Source organism: Antechinus flavipes, chromosome 2 (genome assembly GCF_016432865.1).
Source record: "Antechinus flavipes isolate AdamAnt ecotype Samford, QLD, Australia chromosome 2, AdamAnt_v2, whole genome shotgun sequence".
Taxonomy (NCBI): Eukaryota; Metazoa; Chordata; class Mammalia; order Dasyuromorphia; family Dasyuridae; genus Antechinus; species Antechinus flavipes.
This window is the reverse complement of record NC_067399.1, coordinates 452,920,513-452,941,882: the sequence shown is the minus strand read 5'-3', so window position 1 is coordinate 452,941,882 and position 21,370 is coordinate 452,920,513. Positions and strand designations below refer to the sequence as shown.

The following is a 21,370-nucleotide window of genomic DNA, read 5'->3' as shown; positions in this document are numbered from 1 at the left end:
AGACTTTATATTTGATCCTGGAGATAATAGGAAACCAATGGAATTTATTGAATGGAGAGGGCAAGAGTTTGTGTAACATGACTAAACCTACAGCAAAGGAAGACCTCTTTGGAATTTGAGTAGAAAATAGATGGCCTTGAGGAGAGATAAGAAGCAAGAAAACCAACCAGAAGTTTGATTCATTTGTCCAACCAGGAGATGATAAGCAACTAGGACAGCGAGGTGATTCAGTGAATAGAGCATGAGACCTGAACTTAGGAAAACCTGACTTTAAATCTAGCCTCAAATACTGCCTAGCTATGTAGTCCTGTGCAAGTCTGTTCCTCATCTGTAAAAGAAGCTGAAAAAGGAAATGGCAGATGAGTCCAATGCCTTTACCAAGAAAACCTCAAAGGGGGTTGATTGAGAGCATTTAGTACCTTGGCAGCTATGGGAGTGGGTAGAAGGGGGCTTCTAGGAAGTTGTGAAGATAGAAATGGCAAGACTTGACAACAGATTGAGTAATGGGATGAGTACAGATTCAGGAGCAGAAGGGAAGGATGGTAGTGAGTTGGACAGAAATGGGGAAATCAGCAAGAAGGTTTAGCTAGAAAGATAAGTTCTTTTTGGACTCGTTGAGGTTGACATGCCAATGGAGCATCCCATTAGATACCCACAGTGAGTGGGGATGACTTGGAAGATCTAGCAAAGAAGAAACTGATGTGTAGAAGAAGCAGGAAAGAACAGAATTATGACCATCTATCAACGGGAGTGTATTATAATCTGGGCCTCTTATGCATCTGTCACCTTTTGCTTGGTCTTGCATCTATTGACCTTATATGTTAACTATTCGTGTACTAGACAGTCAGCTCCTCGAAGGCAGAGAGCACTAGGTATCATAGCCAACCACACCTCCCGTAGCCAGCACAGGCTCTGACCCCAGGTGGCTAATGGCTGCCGAATTGAAAAAGACAAGGTGTATCTCATTATTGGTAAAGCGGAGAAGAAAAAAGACTACATCAAATTCTCTAAAATCCTTCTTTCCCATATCCTCCCCCCTGACAACTCTGACCCAACGCCTAGTCTGGAATCTCCGCCGAGAAGTTTTTAGATCCCTAAATAACCCTTGGGAGACAGCAGTGCCTCCTTGTCTTCACACCTGCCAACCCCACGGTGACAACCCCAGGAGGTGTCAGGAGAGAATGCGTTGCACCCCTCCCCAAACCGTGACGTCAGCTCAGGGATAGCGACGTCACTTACCCTAACCTTTATCCTCACAACGTTTTGCATCCTCTCCCAGAGAGTGGGGAGTTTTGAAACGGAGAACGCACATGAACCTTAAATCTAACCCTAAAGCTTTCCGAGGCGGCGCAGGGAGACTACAACTCCCAGAATGCTTTGCCACAAACTCTGGAGGTCGGAATGCTATTTCCTAAAGGGGCGGAGTTGCAGCCTGGATGAGTTTCCGCAGCTGATTTGAGTATGGAGGAAGCCGTAGTGACCTCCATCCATCTTAGTTTAGGCCGAACCAAGGATGAAGACGAGGGAGAGGGAATTTAACTTGATTTCCTTCTTATGCGCTATTCGAGGAATACTATAAAGAAAACAATGTAAACTTGTTTCATATACCTTCTTCTCATACTTTTCCCCAAGTACTTCTCTTCTTTCGCCATGTCGTCTGGGAGCACGGACCCCACCCCCCCGAAACAATATATAGTATGACCCAATATGGCAGCGTTCACTTAGTCTCAACTAGGGGCGGAGCCGGAAGCGGTTCCACCCCTCCTCCCCGCCTCTCTGCAGGAGGGCGGGCGGCTTGGAAGGGGCGGGGTTCCGCTTCCGGCAGCGGTGGCTGCAGCCTCGCTCTGGTCCCTGCGGCTGGCGGCCCAGCCGTGTGTCTCCTCCTCCGCCGCCGCCATATTGTCTGTGTGAGGAGAGGGGAGAGCGGCCGCCGCCGCCGCCGCCACCACCACAGGTAAAGCGGAGTGGACGAGCGGGGGGGGTTGGGAGTGTGGGTTCGGATTAGAGGAATGGAGTCCGCTCCTCAGCTGACTTCTCCGAATTGCTCCTAGAGGGCCTGCCGCCTTTACTCTGTTCCCCCCCTGGAAGGGGGGGGGGGCGCGCAGCCTTCGGGGCCGCCTTTTGGGGGGCCCTTAGGAGCCGAGGTGGCGGGCGAAGATAACCTGGGGTACGAGGAGCAGTCCTTCATAAAGGGAAAAGGGGAAATCTGGAAGTGTTAGGCTGGGGTGGGAGGGGGCTGGGGAGCCCCTCGATGTAGAGAGGCTGGGAGGGGGAGACAGCCTGGAAGGAAAGGGGAGGAGACAAGGGTGGGGCGGGAGGGAGGGGCAGCTGACGGGGGAGGTGAGGGAATGGTGTTGCAGGAGGTGGAGGAGGGAGGGAGGGGGGGATCCTAGGGAGACCTTTGAGGTGGGGTTACTGATCACTCGAAGGCAGAGGGTTAGTTGGAGGGAAGTCCAGAATGGGGTCTGTGGAGACTGGGGGACCCTGGTGTGGAGGGACTAGGAAGGATGGGTGGGGTTGTGGTTTGAGAGATGGTTTGGAGATTGGATTTAGGCCAGGAAAGATAAGGGAAAGAGTTTATTCAGAGTAGATCTGGTGGCCCCTTGTCTATGTCGAGGGTTAGAGTTGTAAAGATGGTTACTGATGAACATGTGAAGAATTAGGGTTAAGTTAAGGTTTTGTGAAGTGTGTAGGGGGAGGGGATGGAACAAGATCAGCAATTTCTTGATTAGAAAAATGATGGGATTTAGACAGTAGAGAGGAGCTGCGGGTAGAATATACTCTTAAGTGGTTGAGGACAGTGTTCAGTCAAGTGAAGTTGCCTTCTTGGGTTTTGGAAAAGAAAAAAATGAAAGAAACAGGTGGCTCAAAGGAAATATTTTCAATGGAATTAGCTTCCTTATTTTATAGAACTTATAGCTATTAATAGGTTTAGCCCTCACTTGGATAAAATGGAGACCAAGAACTTGAGAAGAACCAAGACTTCCAAATGTTTTTCCTACTTGTTGTATGACCTGTTTGTTCTTAAGTCAGTTGACTTGACAGGCAAGTCTGACCTGGAGCTGAATGTTAAAATTTGGCCTGGACTCCAGTGTCCTTGGAAACACCTCCAAGAACTTGTTTGTAGCTGTTGATCTTCTCCATTCCAGAATTTCACCTTCAGCTTACCTGGATTGATTTGCCTTGTTCCAACTTTGATGATTTGGCTTCATAATATTTTGTAGGGGAGGGATAGGGATGGGTAGTAAAATATTGACTTGGAAAACGAATTGCCTTTTATGTTTTCTGTTCGAACAACTGAGTAGAATCAAATTAGATTGCAACAAGTTATCTTAAAACAAATTTAAAATAATAGAATTTAAAATGTTGGAAGTAATCTAGTCCAGTCTCTTCCTTTTACAAATGAAGAAATTGACACTCAGAGCAGCTGATTTTACCCAAGGTCACAAATAATCCTACTTGAGGGGTTTTTTTGGTTGTTGTTGTTTGTTTTTTAGTAAAGGACTGATGGTAGAGAGGAAAAGAGGCCCAAAGTTGAGGAAGGGATTCATGTATGGACAATTCTCTTGCTTCTTAAGGGCTAATAACAGCTGGTAATTAATTACTCTCCATAAGGATATTTTTAGTTCTCCTGTTTGCTACCCACTACCTTCCAGAATATCCTTGTTTTCACTTTTGCCTTCATGTTTGAAAATTTAACTTAATATCCTGCCTTTTCCTTTTATATTCTTTTTAATTAAAGAATGAATTCCTTTGAGAACTCATCTTCCAAGTCTTTAGTAGATAAGAGCTGAAAAAATTGTTGGGAATAACTTTCTAAAAAACAAAGACAACAAAGAATAACTTTTGAGGTGCCTGGCCGACTGATACTTGGGTAGCATCTTGACACTTAAAATATTCTGCCAACATGACAGTCTTTGCTTTTTAATATTTGTGTCACAGTTCAAAGGTGGAAAAAATAACCATTAACATGTGGCAAAATATAAGTTTAGTTCTGTTTTGATGGAACTTTCAGAAATGGTAGTTTTTTCTTATTCCATAAGAATAGTCTACCATAGTAAACTTTATGGGAAAAAAATTATGTTTAATGTGAAGCTTATAGAGATGTTCTCACTTTGTCCCCATTAATTTATATTCCCCAATAGAAATGTTATCAGCACGATCAAGATTACAATTCAGTGTCAGCTTTTTAGAAATAAAAACTGTACAATGGTAGTATTTTTCCAATTGGTAACCTTTAGAGATTATGGGAAGGGTCCTACTATTTTTTACCCATATTTTTTGTATTGACATCCCAAGACTATGATCTCTTTAAAGGCCTATGGATTTCTTTTGTCACCTTCAATTCCAGGTTAGGAGTCAGGTCTGAAACCTGCTGAATTATGCAGAATGTTGTATTTAGTGTTTGGAGAAATGCCTTTTAGTCTTACTTTAACCAACTTGTATAAAAGTGAAAACAAGTAATGAGATTTTTAAGGTAGGGGGTTCTGAAATGAAGGAGAATTAGACCTGAGTAAAATGTGAGAGGAAGTAACTAACTGAAAGAATACTTGTAATGGGAAGTCACTATGACCTTCAGCAAGTCACTTTACTTAAGGCCCCAGTTTTCTCATCTTACTAGATCAGGTGGTGTGGGGGGGGAGGGGAAAGAAGGGAACGACAGCTAAAGAGACAAGGGTGACAAAGTGCAACCTCTAGTGGACTACTCAGAATAATATGCATAAAAAGAATGTACAATTACAAAGGAAACACATTGAAATAAAGTTATCAGAATGTTTTTAAAATGTAGCTCAATATAAGTTAAGAACTCCTGCCACTAGGTAATCTTTAAGAGTTTTTTCTATGTGAATTTCTATGTTACATAGTTAATTAAAGAGGAAGGTAATGCAATCTTTGTTTACAATCTCATAGAAGCAAAGACCTTATTTCCCTTATTTTGTAGATTTTGTAAATTTGAGAAAATGAATGAGACACTTGCTGGAGTTCCCACAGCTAATTAGTGGTAGATAAGGGACTAGAACCCCGATTTCTTTTTCTTTCAGTGAGGCAAATTGGGTTAAGTGACTTGCCTAGAGTGACACAGCTAATAAATGGTCTTAAGCTGGATTTAAACTCAGGTCCTCTTTATTCCTCAGGCCAGTGCTCTATCCACTGCAACATCTAGCTGGTCCAACATTTTTAATTACATTTGCACTGCGGTCCCAGGGCAATATGTGTATGAGCACACAGGTTTGCATATTAACTGGTGTAACTTTTACCCAGTATTGGATAAGCCTTCTTTTGACAAGTGAGTTTCAAATGAGAAGTCCTGGGATTTTTGTTTCTAGCCTATCACTAATTTCCTGGGTGACCTTGAGTAAGTTGTTTACCATCTTTGTCTTACAGGAGTATTTAGAATGAATTAATAGTACTTTTGAGTGCTAAGGATAGATGAAGCTAGCAAAGTATAAAGTATTTTCTCACTTGGCTGTGTTAATAGTGGAAAATGTGGGCCAATCACAGTTGCAAATAAGGAAGAATTTTCTTTAAGATTATTAAGACAAAATTCTTATTAAAGAAAGATTTTGAGTTGGATTATGGATGCAGGGTGGTTGTTTTCTCTCCCTATATTTTTTAATCCTTAGAGTAGATTCTAGCAGATTTCTCTGTTGAGTAATCATTTCTTATGTTCTAGATGTCAAAGATTGTTAGGCCTGTAAAAAAAAAAGTTCGAGAGTGAAAGATTCACAGTGTCGATAGATGCTAGAGTGGCATTTTGCTGCTTTTTCTTGGCTCCTACACATAAGGTACTTACCTAGTAACTGTTGCTATGGTGGGCAAACTTTTTTTTAAACAACTGTGTTAATATTCTTTCTCTTGTGAACAGAAATATTTATGCCTTTTCTAAAGTAAAGGTTAATCTTCTAGTTTAAAGATGTTTGTTACCCAGTTTTATAATTCTGGGTTTTTAAAACCAATCTTTTTTGGAGATACATCTGTTTTTACAACTTTTCTGGTTTGGCAATTTCCTGATGGATTTTCTTAGATAAATTTTAGTTTGTTAAGAAAAGTGAATAGTGTGAATGCTCTGAAATTATAATTGTGTGCACTGATGGGTGATTCAGAATTTTTTGTAGCAGTATTTTCTAGTTGCTAAAATAGCAACCCAGAAATGAATTTTTAATATTTATTATATATCTTTAAACACTCAGAAATTGAGTCTTAAAGTATGAATCTTGTTATTCAAATAAAGGGGAAATTACAGAAAAATTTTCAGTTATGTAAATATTTTATGAATTTTTCCAGTAAATCAGCATACAAGATTTGCCATGAATGTCTTTTGGACATTGTACTTATAACAATTGTTGTATATCCCAAATGGCACGGACTCAAAAAATGATTCAGTTTCTTCATTTCTAAGAAGAGAGAAGGTTGGATTAGGAGATCCTAGGTCCCTCCCAGTTTTTAATGTGAGAGAAATCATGGCAGGCAAGGTCTAGATATATCTTTCTTACCCCATGGAGCATCAGGATTGGAAGTGACCATTGCAAACATAGAGTCAAATCCTTTACTTTTTTACAGATCTACTAGAAAGGAGAAATGACTTGGATAAGGTTTTTTACTCAAGTGAGTAGGACTGAACCCAGCATTGCAGACTTGACTCTAAGGTTTTCTACAATACAGAAACTTTCTGAAGTGTTTCAGCAGCTTTGTGTACATGTGGATATAATTTCTGAAAGGTATTCGTAATTTAAATTTTAGAAGTTCCATGACCTTTATTAATTCATTTAATTGAGGCCATTATCAGTAATGACTGTTACAAAGGATGTAATTCAGTACTAAGATAGATCTTCAAACTTAGCATTTCCATTTAAATGAAATTTCTTGATATACAGTTCTTCTAGGGCAGTACACTTTAGACTGCTTAAAGAGCTATTTATCTCTTAAAATGGCTAGAATATACCTCATCTCTGATACGGTTTAAAACATACACACACACACACACACACACACACACACACCCCTTCATGTTCCTGGGAGATCCTTGTACCAGGTTCAGAATTGTCTTATATCGTAGGATCTCAAGAAATAAAACTTGGGGGGTTCCTGGTATATTGTGTGACTAGTTAGATGCGTTGGTCTCTTGAGGCATATTTCTGCATTAATGTTTGTCTCTTCTGCCTGCCTTATCCTCTGAGAGGATCCACCAATCTGCTTTCTTGTTTACTGTACTTTGTCAGTGTTCTTGGCCATAAATTCCCCAGGGCTGGGACCTGTCTTATCATTACTTGCTCTCTGTTTTTATAACTCTGTATGTAATAAATGGAAATAGCATCTGCTTCTTTTTTTTCTTTTTAAGCTGATTTTTATAACACTGTACCTGCCCAACTAATCCCATTCAGATAAGTAAACCAGGAGGCCTTGTCTATTAGATATCTTTATTTTTCCTTATTTCTCTTTTCCTTCTCTCCAACCCCTCACCCTATCTAAAGACAGTTTTGGGAAGACTCTATCTGGAAAATTTTGAGCTGAACATTAAATATAAAGATTTACAGTTAGGTTTTAGTTCAAGACAACAAACATGAAGCAGCTTTGTGTACATGTGGATATAATTTCTTTGTGAAAGTCCTGGAACTTATTGCTGGAATAGGTTCATTTTTAAAAGTACAGTCCCTACTTTCAAGAAATGAAAGGGGCAGGGAGGAGAGCAGCTAGGTGGTGCAGTGAATAGAACACCAGTCCTGAAGTTAGGAGGAACTAAGTTCAAATCTGGTCTCAAACCCTTAACACTAGCTGTGTGACCCTGGGCAAGTCATTTAATCCCAATTGCCTCAGCAAAATAAATAAATAAATGAATGAATAAGAAAGAAACTGTCATTTCACGGGAGAGTTTCAAATAGTGATGTTAGACTTAAGATTCCAGGAGAGTAAGAGCATATTAAGCTAGAAAAGTGACATCTGAACTGGGTCTTAAAGAGAAGAATTTCAGCAGATATAATTGAGGTGGAAGAGGGTAGAATTGTGTATTTGAAACAGAAGGGCAAGAACGTGGCTAAGATGAAAGTTGAAAGGGGCAATTTAGTATAGAATGTAGTAAGATAAAAATAAAGGTGAAAAGACAAGTGATAGAATGAAGGGTCAGAAAGTGAGGAAGAGAAGTTTGTATTTTAATAGGTAGTGGAGAGTTTCTAAAGGGGAGTGTGTGAACGAACAAGGAATGGTGTAATATACTAGTACACTAAGATGATTATATTTGTTTAGCAGTGTGAAGGGGTGGGGTTGAAACATATTCTTATATATTTAGTTATATTAAGTTAAACTTGGATTACTCTTGGTTTCTAAATATGATTTCTCATGCTTCCAAAATTAAGAGTTCATTGTGAAAGTAAAATTCTATATGGTCATAATAATTTAATAATTTAACTAGAAGAAGGTAAGTTTGCAGATGATAGTTTAAAAATTGTTTGAAATCTATAAATTCAAAGTAATTTGCAAATTCAATCTTAAAAGAACATTTGTTAAGCATCTTAGGGAAGGAAAGAAACTGTGAAGTTAGGTGCTTATCCCTGTTTTACAATTGGAAACTGAGGCAACAGAGATTAAGTGACTTTCCCAGGGTTACAGCTAGTAAGTTTGAGGCCATATTGAACTCAGGTTTCCTGACTACAGGCCTTGCACTCTTATCTGTTATACTAACTAATTTTCTAAAAATCTGAAGCAGTACACTGCTATTAGTGTATGCTCCCAATTCTTTAATTTTTTTATAAAATGAAAGTCTTTCTTTGAAAGCATTCATCTTTTACTGTATCAGTTATCTTAAACAAAATTTTTGTGGTCATAGAATTTAGAGTTGGAAGAGACCATAGAGATTATCTGATCAATTCTCTTGTTTTACAGGTGGAGAAACAAGTTAAGAAAGGTGTAAGTGTATTGTACCAGGTCATAGAAATACTTTATTAATTTTCTGTATTGGAAGTGAAGAATCAAAGGTTTATAGAGAGTACTTGATTTGATGGTTGAAATTAAGAGGCAAGGCTTCAAAATGTCTGTTCTACTTTCTGAAGTTTTACTTTAGTAAGTCACATTCCTTCTCTGGGTCTTGTTACCTGACTTACAAAATGAGGTAGTTGGGCTAAATGGTTTTTAAAGATTTTTTCAAACTCTAATGCTATAAATCTAAGAATTATAATTTCTAAATGTAAATTTAGCAAATCTGTACAGGCAGAAGTTTCCAAGTAGTTAAATGGAATTGTGGCAATTATTTTTATAGCCTCATGAGACAAATTGAACTGTTGGCTTTTTTTGTTTGTTTTTGATTGATATATTTTATTTCTTTGATCATCATAATTATCCAAAGCAGGTCTCCCTCTTCCCTACCCAGAAAGCCATCCCATATAATTATAAATAGAGAGAAAAATAGATTTAGAGAGGGAAAAAAAGTCAACACAACACAGTATATTCACCGGTGGACTTCCACCTCCATTGGAGGTGGGGAGAGATTGAGTTTTCTCATTTCTTCATTTGAGTCTTGCTTGATTTTTGTTTTAAAAAAAATTTTTTTTGCATTACTTTTGGTTTGGGGGGGTTTGTTTTGTTGTTGTTGTTGTTTTTTGGCCTGCAGTTCTGTTTACATTGTTGTTACTGTGTATATTGTTTTTTTGGCTCTGATTACTTCATCCTGCTTTGATTAATAATGTCTTTAATCTTTCCATAGTTTTCAGTTTTCATCACATATCATTTCTTACAGTCCTGTAATATTCCATTCATATATCAGTTTGTTTAGCCATTTCCCAATTGATGGGCATTAACTTTGTTTCTAATTCTTTACTGTCATAAAAAATATTGCTAAATATTGTTTGTTTTTTTAAGCGATACCAGATGGTTTTGAAGACTTCTGCTGTATAATAGTTTGAGATTTGGATCTTCTGTTGCTCTTTTGTCCTGTCTTTCATCACATTTCCCTTGATATTCTAGATCTTTTGTTTTTGCAGTTAAATTTTGTTATTGTTAATAAGCATTCCCTTCATAATTTTATTGGCATAAATTAAAATTTTAAATCAGTTTGGGTAGTATTGTCATTTTTATTATGTTGGCACTGCCTAGCCATGAGCATTGAATATTCCTCCAGTTATTTAAAAGTTGTTTATTTTTTTAAGGAACACTTTGTAATCGAATTGATATGTTTTGTGTGCTTTTGTAGCTTGAGCCTCAGATAGTTTTTGCTTTTTATAAATTACTTGGAATGGGATTTCTCTTTGTATTATTGCTTTTTGTGTTTTGTTATTATATAGAAATGATCTTGATTTTTGAGGATTTTGTCATTTTCAACTTTGCTGAAGCTGTTGTCTCAAGTAGTATCTTTGCTGATTTCCTAGAATTTTATTCCAAGCAAGCCATCATATCTTCAGCAAGTTTTATCTCCTCTTTTCCTATTTTATGTCTTAATTTCTTTCTTACATTTTTGTTGGTAGCATTTCCAGAACTGAGTCAAATAATGGAGAGAATGGGCAGAATTATTGGTTTTTATCTAATTGACTTTTTAATTTTTTTGACCTATTCATTCATAAAGAAACCCAAAATAATTAGATTTGAGGGTAGAATATTAAATAAACATTCAGTAGTTGACAAATAGGAGTTAGTAACAATTTAGGCTTGTTCTTCACTCTTCCTGACTTTTCCTTTTGTCTTAATCATAAAACTTTTAGAGCTGGAAGAGAATGTATTGATTCCTAATAAAAGCATTTATCCATGGTTTCAACTCTAGAGCTCTGACAAGAACTCAGGTCTGACTCTTATGTAATAATGTATTTTTTAATATATCACAGGCTATCCCTTATGCAGTTGTTACTGTATTAAATTAGGAGGTGAAAATATTATGGATAAAGATTCCTATAGTAAATATGCTGCAATAAGGAAAAAGCATTTGAAGTTGAAGAGATGTTTCAAATAAAAGACTTGTAGGTCCTTAATACATTTTCATTTTTACTAAGTTATCCTTCGATATTAATTTTTTGTAACTGTTGCCTACAAATTGATGCCCCGCAGAAGAAACTATAACTTAGTAGTGATATGTCTATACTGAGCTTAAAAGTTAATGTAATGATGTGTAATGATCACGTACCTGAAAAAGAGTAGGCGGGAAATAATTCCTTCAACAAATTACAAGGATTTCACTATGCGGTGCTGTTAGGCCCTACAAGTTATGCTTATTTAGATACTAACATTGGCCAATGTTAGAAACATTGTAATATTCCTTAAAGGACCATCAGTTTTAAGAGAAACTTAGGGAGAAAACATGTTAAAACAGTTGTAATGTTGTTATGACTCCAAAATTACCCTTTAGATCCATAATTCAGAGATCCACTAATATCAAAGGAGGTAGTTGGTACAGAAGTGGTTGAACATGGCTGTAAAAAGGGATTGAGTCGTGATTAGAGTGAATCTCAAAGCTCCTATAGTAAGTACTAGTAGTGAGGATTGCCATCCAAGGCCCTTAAATCTTGGTAGTGTTGAATGAACTTTGGGGAACTTTTTTCTTGACTTAGTATTTCTTTTGGTGTGCTCTTTTTGCAAATCACCATTTCTAGCTTGGTTGAGCAGTGCTCAGTGTATTGCCTTAGTTTTATCATAACCCATGAATCCCTAAATGATGATAATTATTCTTTTATCTGGGTACATTAATTATCATTAGCTCTTGTTCCTGAATTCTCTTTTCCTCCTTCCAAACATGCCAGATCTCAGGTATGCTTTTTTTCCTTCTGTGACATTGGATTTGACAGATCAATTGGTATTTGAAATTACTGGTAATTAGAATAGCATGTGAAAGACCTATTCAATCATACTAGGTGTTGTTGGCTAGGTTCCTAAACAATCCTAACTGGCATTTCCTAGATTCCATTTAATCATGATTTGCATCACCACCTCATACACAATCTTAAAAATAGCCTGTTCCAAATTAGCTCAGGTGGCCTTTTCCCCAGATCTCTCAACTTCTGTCTCCCCCATTTGGAATTTGGATAGCCAGGCATATTCAGGACATAGTTCCTTTATCTGAATTACATTCTCAGTTTCCCTCTTAACCAATCATCAAACTTCAAATGTGGTCTGTGGCAGATTTTTGCTGCTGCACACATATCTTCCCATGTAACTATTAAGCAAATAATCGTTTAAGATGAGAATATCTTTTTGCAGTGGCTAAAAATATTTATCTCTTTATTGCCTTCTGATGAAAGTTCCTACTTTTTTTACTCAATGTTTAATGCTTTCCACAATCTAGTATCACCTTCCTTTTCCAACCCTATTTCATATTGCTTAAACTTGTCTATTCTAATGCTTGATCTCCAAGCATCCTGTGGGCTCTCCCACCACTACTTTTGTTTGACTGTTATCTTATTCCTGAAATGCTTCTCCTCCCCCTTTATTCACCTGTTAATTTCTACACCTCCTCTAAAACTCTGTCTAGTTGTCTCCTCCTCCATGAAACTCCCTTTGATCTAATCTCACTCGGACCCTTCACAAAATTTTATTTTGCAACTGTTGGAATTTAACATATAAATTTGTGTACTAGTTTTATCTGTGCTTATCCACTAAAACTCCATAAAATTGTTCCTGTCTTTGTCTTTTTAATAATAGGCACAATGTTCTACATACATTTGATATTTAATAAAAGCTTAAGAAATTATTCTAGATAGGTACCAACAATACAAAAATTATAGAACTAATGAAATAGCACCCCACCCCCAAAATTAAAAAAAAACAAACATTTTTGACAGACTTTGCTAGAAAAGAAAGAAAAAAGATTTTTTTTTTTATAAGTGTCATTGATTATCTTTGAGAAGTCTGTGTGAAGTTGACATTTAACATTCAACAAATCTGTATCTCATACTGGGGATGTAATTAAAGTGCAGAAAATATTTTCTTTCTTCCCCTGCCTTTTTATTCCTCAGAACACTTATCAGTCATATACATACTTGATCATGAGAAGAAAAATTTTCAATTGCTTAAGTTAACAAATTATTCCATTTCATTCCCTTATCACTTCTGATTGTTCCATAAGAGTGCAATCAAATAGCAACATAGTTTATGAAGTAATTTGAATGGGTTCATTTTAAGTTGTTCTCTGGGTATTCTTTTTGATTCAGGGAAATACAGGGGGTAGTTCTAGGGGCTTTGGTACGTTAATATCTTAATAGCATATGATTGAGTGGAAAATTACTGATCTTTAGCCACATTAGGGATTGAGTTCATTCCTCTTTCTTTTTAAAGGCAAATTTAATAATATCAAAATAATCACTTGCATGTCACATAAATATCCTGTTTTTCCCTCATTCCCTTCAAGAAACAAGAAAGTCATCCCTTATAATAATTTTTTTTAAGTTCTTTGAAATTGATCTATATTGGAAAAAGTTTGGTGTTAGCTTCTTACTCATGAGGCTCCATCTCTACAAAGAAATAGATACTATCTCATAATTTTCTTTGGTGGTTATAAATTCAAAGCAATAACTCTGTGTATATGTGTCAAAGCATTCACTTTCAATTTTTTTTCCATTTACATTGTTGTTCTACAGATTATGTTGCTTTGCCAAATCTCCTTCATTTTGCATCAGTTTTTTGTCTTTCAATACTTCTCAGTATTCATTTCCTGCCACACAGTAATATTTAGTTAGATTTATGCTCCATCACTTAATTATTCCTCAATGAGTGAGCATCTTCTTAATCTTCCATTTCCTTCCTATCACAGAATTGCTGCTATAAACATTCTTATCTCTTTGCAACCCTTTCTTTTTTTTTCATTGACCTCCCTGAGTTAGGTACAGTAGAACCTCTAGGTCAAATGATAGGGACATCTTTTCTCATAATTTCAAATTGGTTATAAAACAATTAATTAGTTGTACCAATTCATGGCTTCACCAACACTGCATTCATGGTGTCTGCTTTCCACTGCCCTTCTACCAAATGATTTTTCTACTGTTTGATTACATTCGTATTCAACAAACCTGCCTACTAATTTTCAGTTTATTAGGCATTCTCATAAATGAGATAATAGACCATGATTTCTAGAAGTTGACAGTCTAGTAAATTTTTTATCATTAAAAAATAAATCTTAGTTAAGCTTGAGAATTCTAAAATTTTATTTTTTTTTTTATTGAATTAACTCTGTTTCCACCTTGTTAAACTGAGATTCAGAGGTAGTTTTTAATTTTTATTTATTTATTTAAAAATACTTTAGATTACAATTTTCCTTTAAATCAGCTGATGATCATTATATTTCCATTGCTTGGATTGGGGTAGTTTTACAATTTTCAGGTTTGCAATTTCTGTTGCTTGCTTGTGCAAAGTTGTGCACAGTTATGTTTTGGTTCAGCAAAATTTATTTTCTGAAAATTTGTTTTTCCCCATGTTTCCTTCCCCTCTTCTCTTCCTCCCTCCCCCCCCAAGCTATTTTTTGGTCTAAACCTCACAGGGAAAAGCATCTAACTTCAAGTCTCTTTGAATAGTAAAAAGCCTTTAAGAATAGTCAGTAAACATTTATTAAGAACCTTTTATGGGCCAAACACAGTGCTAAATGATAAGTTACACCCCCTCCCCTTACCTCTCCCCCCCCCCCCCAAAAAAAGGCAAAAGATATTCCTTTTTTTTCCAAAGAGTTCATGTCTAATGGGGAAGACAATATGCAAACAAATAACATAATCTCAAAGCTGCAGTCAATCATATCTTTTCATAGTTTGTCATTTTTAAATAACTGGTATATACAGGGCTCTGTGTTTGGGCAGGGCTAAGAGTAAGCTTTTTTCTCATGGCATTCATGCTATTACTAAAGGGTATTCAGGGACAATTAGGTGGCACCGTGAATACAGAAATGGGCCTGAAGTCAGTAAGATTTATCTTTCTGATCTGGCCTCAGACACTTACTAGTTTTGTGATCCTAAGCAAGTCTCTGAGCCCTATTTGCTCAGTTCCTCTTCTGTAAAATGAGCCAGAGAAGTAAATAACAAATCACTCTTATCTTTGCCAAGAAAACTCTGGATGGGGTCTGATTCTTTTAAGACATGACTGAAATGATTTATATAGTTATAAATATAATGCTGATTATAAAGGAGATCATATGAGACAATGTAGTGTAAAATTTGGTCTCGAGTCCCATTTACATTCATATTCACCTTAAACGAAGTTACCTGAAACTCTTTTGGATCTCAGTTTCAACTGTAAAATAGAAATAATAGGGCAGCTAGTTGGTGTAGTGGATAGAGCACCAGCCCTGAAGTCAGGAGGACCTGAGTTCAATATAGCCTCAGACACTTTACACTTCCTAGCTGTGTGGCCCTGGGCAAGTCACTTAACCCCAATTGCCTCAGCAAAAAAAAAAAAAGAAAGAAAGAAAAGAAAAGAAAATAGAAATAATAATAATATTTGCATTGTCTTGCTTTAAAGGGTTATTATATATAGACAATGCATTATTGTTGAAAGAGCATGAATTTGGAGTCAGAAAACCTGAATTCCCTGCTTTTTCTTGCTTTACCTGTATGACCTTGTATGTGTTACTCCAGAGAGTTCAGGTTCCTCAATATAATGAAGAGGATTAACTAGATTTCTAGGATTCCTTCCAGAAATTCTCTAAAACAAGAATATAGATAAAACATATTGTAAACCTTTAAGAGACAATGTAAATGGCACTTACTAAAGAAAAATACAAAGTGCTATGTAACATTTAAGGAATGGGAGGTCATTTATGTACAGAAGAATTAGGAAAGAATTTATCCTTTTTAGAATTAGGAAATGGGGAGTAAAAACTTAAGCTCAGGAATTATATAATCCTTTTAGGCAGAATTTTTAACAGGACTTAATGTTGACTTCCTTGCTTATTTCAAGGGCTTTGAATATATAGCAGATACTTAAAATAGTAAATATGAATGATATTGATTGAAATTTATTCAACATAGGGAATAATATAAGAAGCTTAAAATGAGTAGTTTATGTCCTCAAAGGGTTATAAAACTCTGTATACCCTTTGATCCAGCATAAGAGATTTTTTTTTTAAAAAGGAAAGGATCTTCTTTTATAAAAAATAGTAGCTTTTTGTAAACTGGCAACGAATTGGAATTTGAAGGGATGCCCATTAATTGGGGAATGGCTGAACAAATTTTGGCATATGATTGTAATGAAATATTACTGTAAATAATGAGCAGACTGATTTCAGAAAAAAATCTGGAAAGACTTAATCTGAACTGATGCAAAGTGAAGTCAACAGAACCAGGAAACATTGTACACAGTAATAATACTGTAGGTTGATAGACTTAGCTATTCTTGACAATACAGTAATCCACAACAATCCTAAAGAACTCATGATGAAAAATGCTGTGCCTCGAGAGGAACAACTGATGGAGTCTAAATGCACATCAAAAATTTTTCTGTATTTTTTTCCCCGTGGCTTTTTATTCCCTTTGGGCCTCTGTTTTCTTTCAAAACATGATTTATAGGGTAATAGATTTTGTATGATTGAACATGTTTAACTTATCAGATTGTTGACTGTCCTCATTGTGGAGAAGAAAGAAAATTTGAAATTCCAAAAAAAAATTTTTGTGAATGTTAAAATGTTAAAAATTGTCTTTAATTGAAGAGGAAAATGAAATATTTAAATTGGGAAGAAAGGGTAGACAGACACTTTTTTAGAGTTTGGTGAGAACTTTACATATGTTATTCCCCTTGAGGCCCATAGCAGTATAGTTACCTAAGTGATACAGATACTTGATTAATTTAACAAATGGAGAAACTACATCTGCAAATTTGATTTTAAACACATAATTTTTAGTTATCATGAGTGTAACATGAACACAGCAATTCTTCCTAACTCCAGAGTCATGACTATCCATTTATACCATCTCTTGGCCTCTAAGGAGGCACTAGATTATGAAAGGTATTTTACACTCTCTGCCTATTGTCCTGTTGTCTCCTTGGAAAGCAATATTGTGAGATGGTTTTGTATGCAACATTGATAATGCTAGCTGCGTGTCCCTTATTTGAGGCTTAATCATATATAAAGTATATAAAGTTTCATGTTTGGTTTGCTGCAAAATTCTGCCTTATTTCCTCAGTTTTCAATCAGGAATGAAAACTATAGAGCAAAATGCAGCCTTAAATATATGAAATCTCATTATTATGAACCTGGGAAGGATCTCTCAATAAATTAATGGTTTGAATTTTACAGGCTTAGAAAATATTTTCTTCTCAAAACCTGTGAGATAGGTAGTACAGATTAAATAATATTAGATTTAGAACTAGAGCAAATCATAGAGATCGTTTGGATATTTTTTTTATGAGATGTCAGTGAAGTTCAGCAAGTATATGACTTGCCTAGAATCGCATAGTATTAGAACCAGGATTTGATGCCAGGACCTTTGAGTTCAAATCCTGAACTTTATTTTAGCTTTCTGCCTCTTCCCTTCAAATTTTAACAGATGAGGAAACAGTGTTTAAGTAATTAAGTTACGTAGCTACTTACAAAGCCAGGAGATGGACTCAAGTATTCTCTTTATAAGGCAGTTCGATGGCATTGAGAATAGAGCACTAGTCCTAGAGTCAGGAAGATTCCTCTTGTTGAGTTCATATCTGACTTTGCTAGCAGTGTGACTCTGAGCAAGTCATTTAACCCTGTTTCTTCCTCTATCAAATGATCTGGAGAAGGAAATAGCAAAACACTCCAGTATCTTTGTCCAAAAAAAAAAAAAAAAAAAAAGCCTTCAAATGAGCTCACAAAGAGTCAGCACTAAAATGACTAAACATTCTCTATAATTGTCTTTTTTTCTCTACTTTGAGTTCCTTTAAACCATCCATAAGTGTTCTTCTATTTCTTCTATCTAAGAACTAATTTGAAATGACTGGGTGCATTTTGGTTGCTTTGCCTTCAGTAGGTCTATGATCTCATAGGTACCCCCATGCTACAAATTACAACTAGTGTAAAGCTTCATCTATACAAATCTTGCATGTTACCCTTTCATAAAATCCTCATGGTGTTATCTTTGTAATGCTTTCATTCAATATTTTGTGTTACCTCTACAATATTTAATTTGGCTGTATACGCTTTGCTTTTATGACTGGCCCTATTGAAATACTAGTTTAATTTTTAAAAAGCATTTTTAGTAATTTTAAACCAGATTGAGTTCTGTTCTCTTAATAAACATGTTAGGCAGTTAACATAGCATTTGTTTGTATATCCTAGCTTCTTAAGTATTTGAAATATATGTGTGTGTGTGTATATATACATACACACACACACACACACACACACACATATATATATATATATTTTTTTTTTTAATATCCCACTTACTCTGTTTATACTCTTAATTTGTTTAGCCACTACTTTTTTTCATACAGGAGAGGTAATGCTCAAACTAAGAATTAGAATTATTGAATTAATAAGGTTTTCTTTAAATACAGAAACAGTAATGTTAAAAAAAAAGTCAAACTTGCATTGTTTCAGAGACATAAAAATATTGGTTTCTGTGTCCCTGATCTCTTATAATTTTTTAAAATTATTATTGGTGGGGGTGTTTTTTTTCTTATTATTATCACTAGACTGTCTCTCATTATCCTTCCCCCTTTCCCTTCCAGTGAGCCATCCTATATGACAAAGAATGCTTTTTAAAGGGGAAAAAAATCGAGGAAAAAAATCAGCAAAACCAACCAGTACATTGAAAAAGTTAGAAAAATATATGCCTTGTACCTGTGGACCTCCCACCTCTGCAGAGGACTGGGGTAGGAGTTGGAGAGACTGTCTTCTTATATATCTCTTTTTTTTTGGGGGGGGCATGCTTCTTTGTAATTTTTCAACATTTATTTGATTTTTGTGGTTCTTCCCATTATGTTGTAATCATTGTATATATTTTGTTGATTCTGCTTACATTACTCTGCCATGCAAGTCTTTCTGTACTTCTCTGTATTCTTTTTAATATTTATTGTTTTATAGAACATAATACCATAATATGTGTGACAGTTCCCTAATTGAAGGCTGTCTACATTGTTGTCAATTCTTTACTACCACAAAAAGTGCTGTTATAATATAAAATGTTGATGTATATGGAGACTTTTATTAGTAATATCACATTTAAATCTGAAATTTTGTTCTTTGAAACTTTTTTATGGTGAACATGTTAGATAAACATAGACTTGCACATTTTAAAAGCATTTCACAATTTACAGAGCCCTTTTATCATCAGATCCCATGTGAGCATTCTCCTTGTTTTATAGATGAAGAAACTGAGATTCAGAGTAAAATAGCTAAAGGTCATAGAATTTAAAGTTAGACAGGACTTTTTTTTTTTTTTTAAATGCAGCTCGATTCTTTAATTTTATAGCTTGGAAAACTGAGGCCTAGAAAATAAGTGTTTTTTTTTTTTTTTTTTTTTTTTTTTTTTTTTTTTTTATGGCTGAGACAGAAGAGCCCAACTCTTAAATCCATTGTCCTGGGCATATTACATTGCCAAGAAAATATAGCTACAAATTGCCAAATTCAATTCCCGAATCTAGGTTTTAAGATTGTAATCCTGTGCTACTATACATTATATTCTTACCTTGTTTGTCATATAAATGTACAGTTTGGTTATAACAAAGAGTTCTTAACAACATTGATTTTAACACTTTTCAGCGTTGTTTGCCTATAGAAACTATATTTTTCTCAGGATATTTTTACTATGGAACTCTGTCTTCCTTATGAACAGTTGATTTATTGTATATGGGTTTTTAAAAAATCTTGCTTTCTACCTAGAACTTGATTTATAAATAATAAGGTTACAATTTGTAAATTGTTTTGGCTAATTTATTTAGAATTCTACTGCAAACTAGCTTTAGAATAACTGATTGTACCAACTTCAGGGGGAAAGTTGGAAGGAACTTATATAATCCATTGATAGAACTCAAATTTACATCAGTAGAAAACTAACCAGCTAAAACATTGCTATAATTGTTTTTTCTGTGTCAAACAATTTGATCTTTAGTTACTAAAAATAAAAGACTTGGTAGAACTGAATTTAGAATCAGAAGCCCTGGTTTTAAGCCCCAGGGTGGTTTTCAGTAAATTACTTCCCCTTTCTGAACTTTAATTTTCTTCTATAAAATGAAGTGATTGGTTTAGCACAGAATCCAGCTTCCTAATCTACTATGTTAATGGTGATATTTGTAACCTCACAAGGTTAAGATGAAAGCATCTTGTAAAAACTATGAAGCATTACATGAATGTGAAAATATATATTTGTTAAAATACACACACACATATTAGAAGGAGAAGCAGAGTAGTTGCTGAACTACATGGGAAAAGGTCCTTCACTATGGATTCCCTACAAATATGCAAGATCTGATTTTATCTTGTAGTGATAAATTCCCCTTATCTATGAAGATGAGCCTTAAGCAGAAGATAAGATTCTTGGGGAAACGACTAGTAAGTTAGTTTAATTGGAATAGAAAGGGGATAACTTTAAGATCAGAAATGTAGATGGAAAAAGGGTTTGTGAAGAATTTTAGAATTCTAGGCAGATGATTTATATTAACAAAAAAAAATCCATATTTATCATGTTATATAAGAAAAATCAAACCAAAAGGAGAAAAGGCACAAGAAAGGGGGGTGGGGGGGGAAGCAAACAGACAAAAAGGGAAAAATACTATGCTTCAATCCACATTCAGTCTCTATAGTTCTCTTTCTGGGTACAGATAGCATTTTCTATCCAAAGTCTATTAGAATCATTCTGGATCATTGCATTGTTGAAAAGAGCAAAGTCTATCATAATTGATCATCATACATAATCTTCTTGCTGTTACTGTGTACAATATTTTCCTAGTTCTGCTCACTTCACTCATGTTAGTTTACATAAGTCTTTGTAGGCTTTTCTGGAATAGCCTGGTCATCCTTTTTTATACAACAATAATATTCCATTATAGATTATACATTATACATGGTATGCCATATAATACTTATGTCATAAGTTGTTCAGCCATTCCCCAACTGATGGGCTTCCACTTAATTTTTAATTCCTTGCCACTACAAAAAGAGTTGCTACAAACATTTTTGTACATGTGGGGTCCGTTCCCCTCTTTTATTATCTTTTTGGGATACAAATCCAGTAATGACACTTCTGGATCAAAGGGTATGCACAGTTTTGTAGCCCTTTGTGGCCATAGTTCCAAATTGCTCTCCAGAATGATTGGATCAAATAAAGTAGTCGATCAGTGGGATCGACTTACTTGGCCCTAACCTCTATTTTAATCTCCAATCTCATATGGCTAGTTTACTGGATATCTGGTAGATATTTCAACACAGTCAAAGTAGAATATGGTTGTCCTCATCCCCATCCCCATACCCCCAACCCCTGCCAAATCGTTCCGACTTTCCAATTTCGCT

The 21,370-nt window shown here is 35.5% G+C and overlaps 1 protein-coding gene across 2 annotated transcripts in view; it reads left to right on the top strand.

Annotated features, from left to right (window-relative positions):
• Window positions 1-1,808: 1,808 nt before the first annotated feature.
• CSNK2A1 (casein kinase 2 alpha 1) overlaps window positions 1,809-21,370 on the top strand; it is a 55,174-nt gene continuing 35,612 nt past the window's right edge. The window contains exons 1-2 of one of the 2 annotated variants that reach the window (XM_051979462.1): window positions 1,809-1,954; window positions 18,592-18,735. The gene's annotated coding sequence lies outside the window, so the exon portion shown is untranslated. The remainder of the gene's footprint in view (window positions 1,955-18,591; window positions 18,736-21,370) is intronic. The other variant, XM_051979463.1, reaches the window with a different exon arrangement.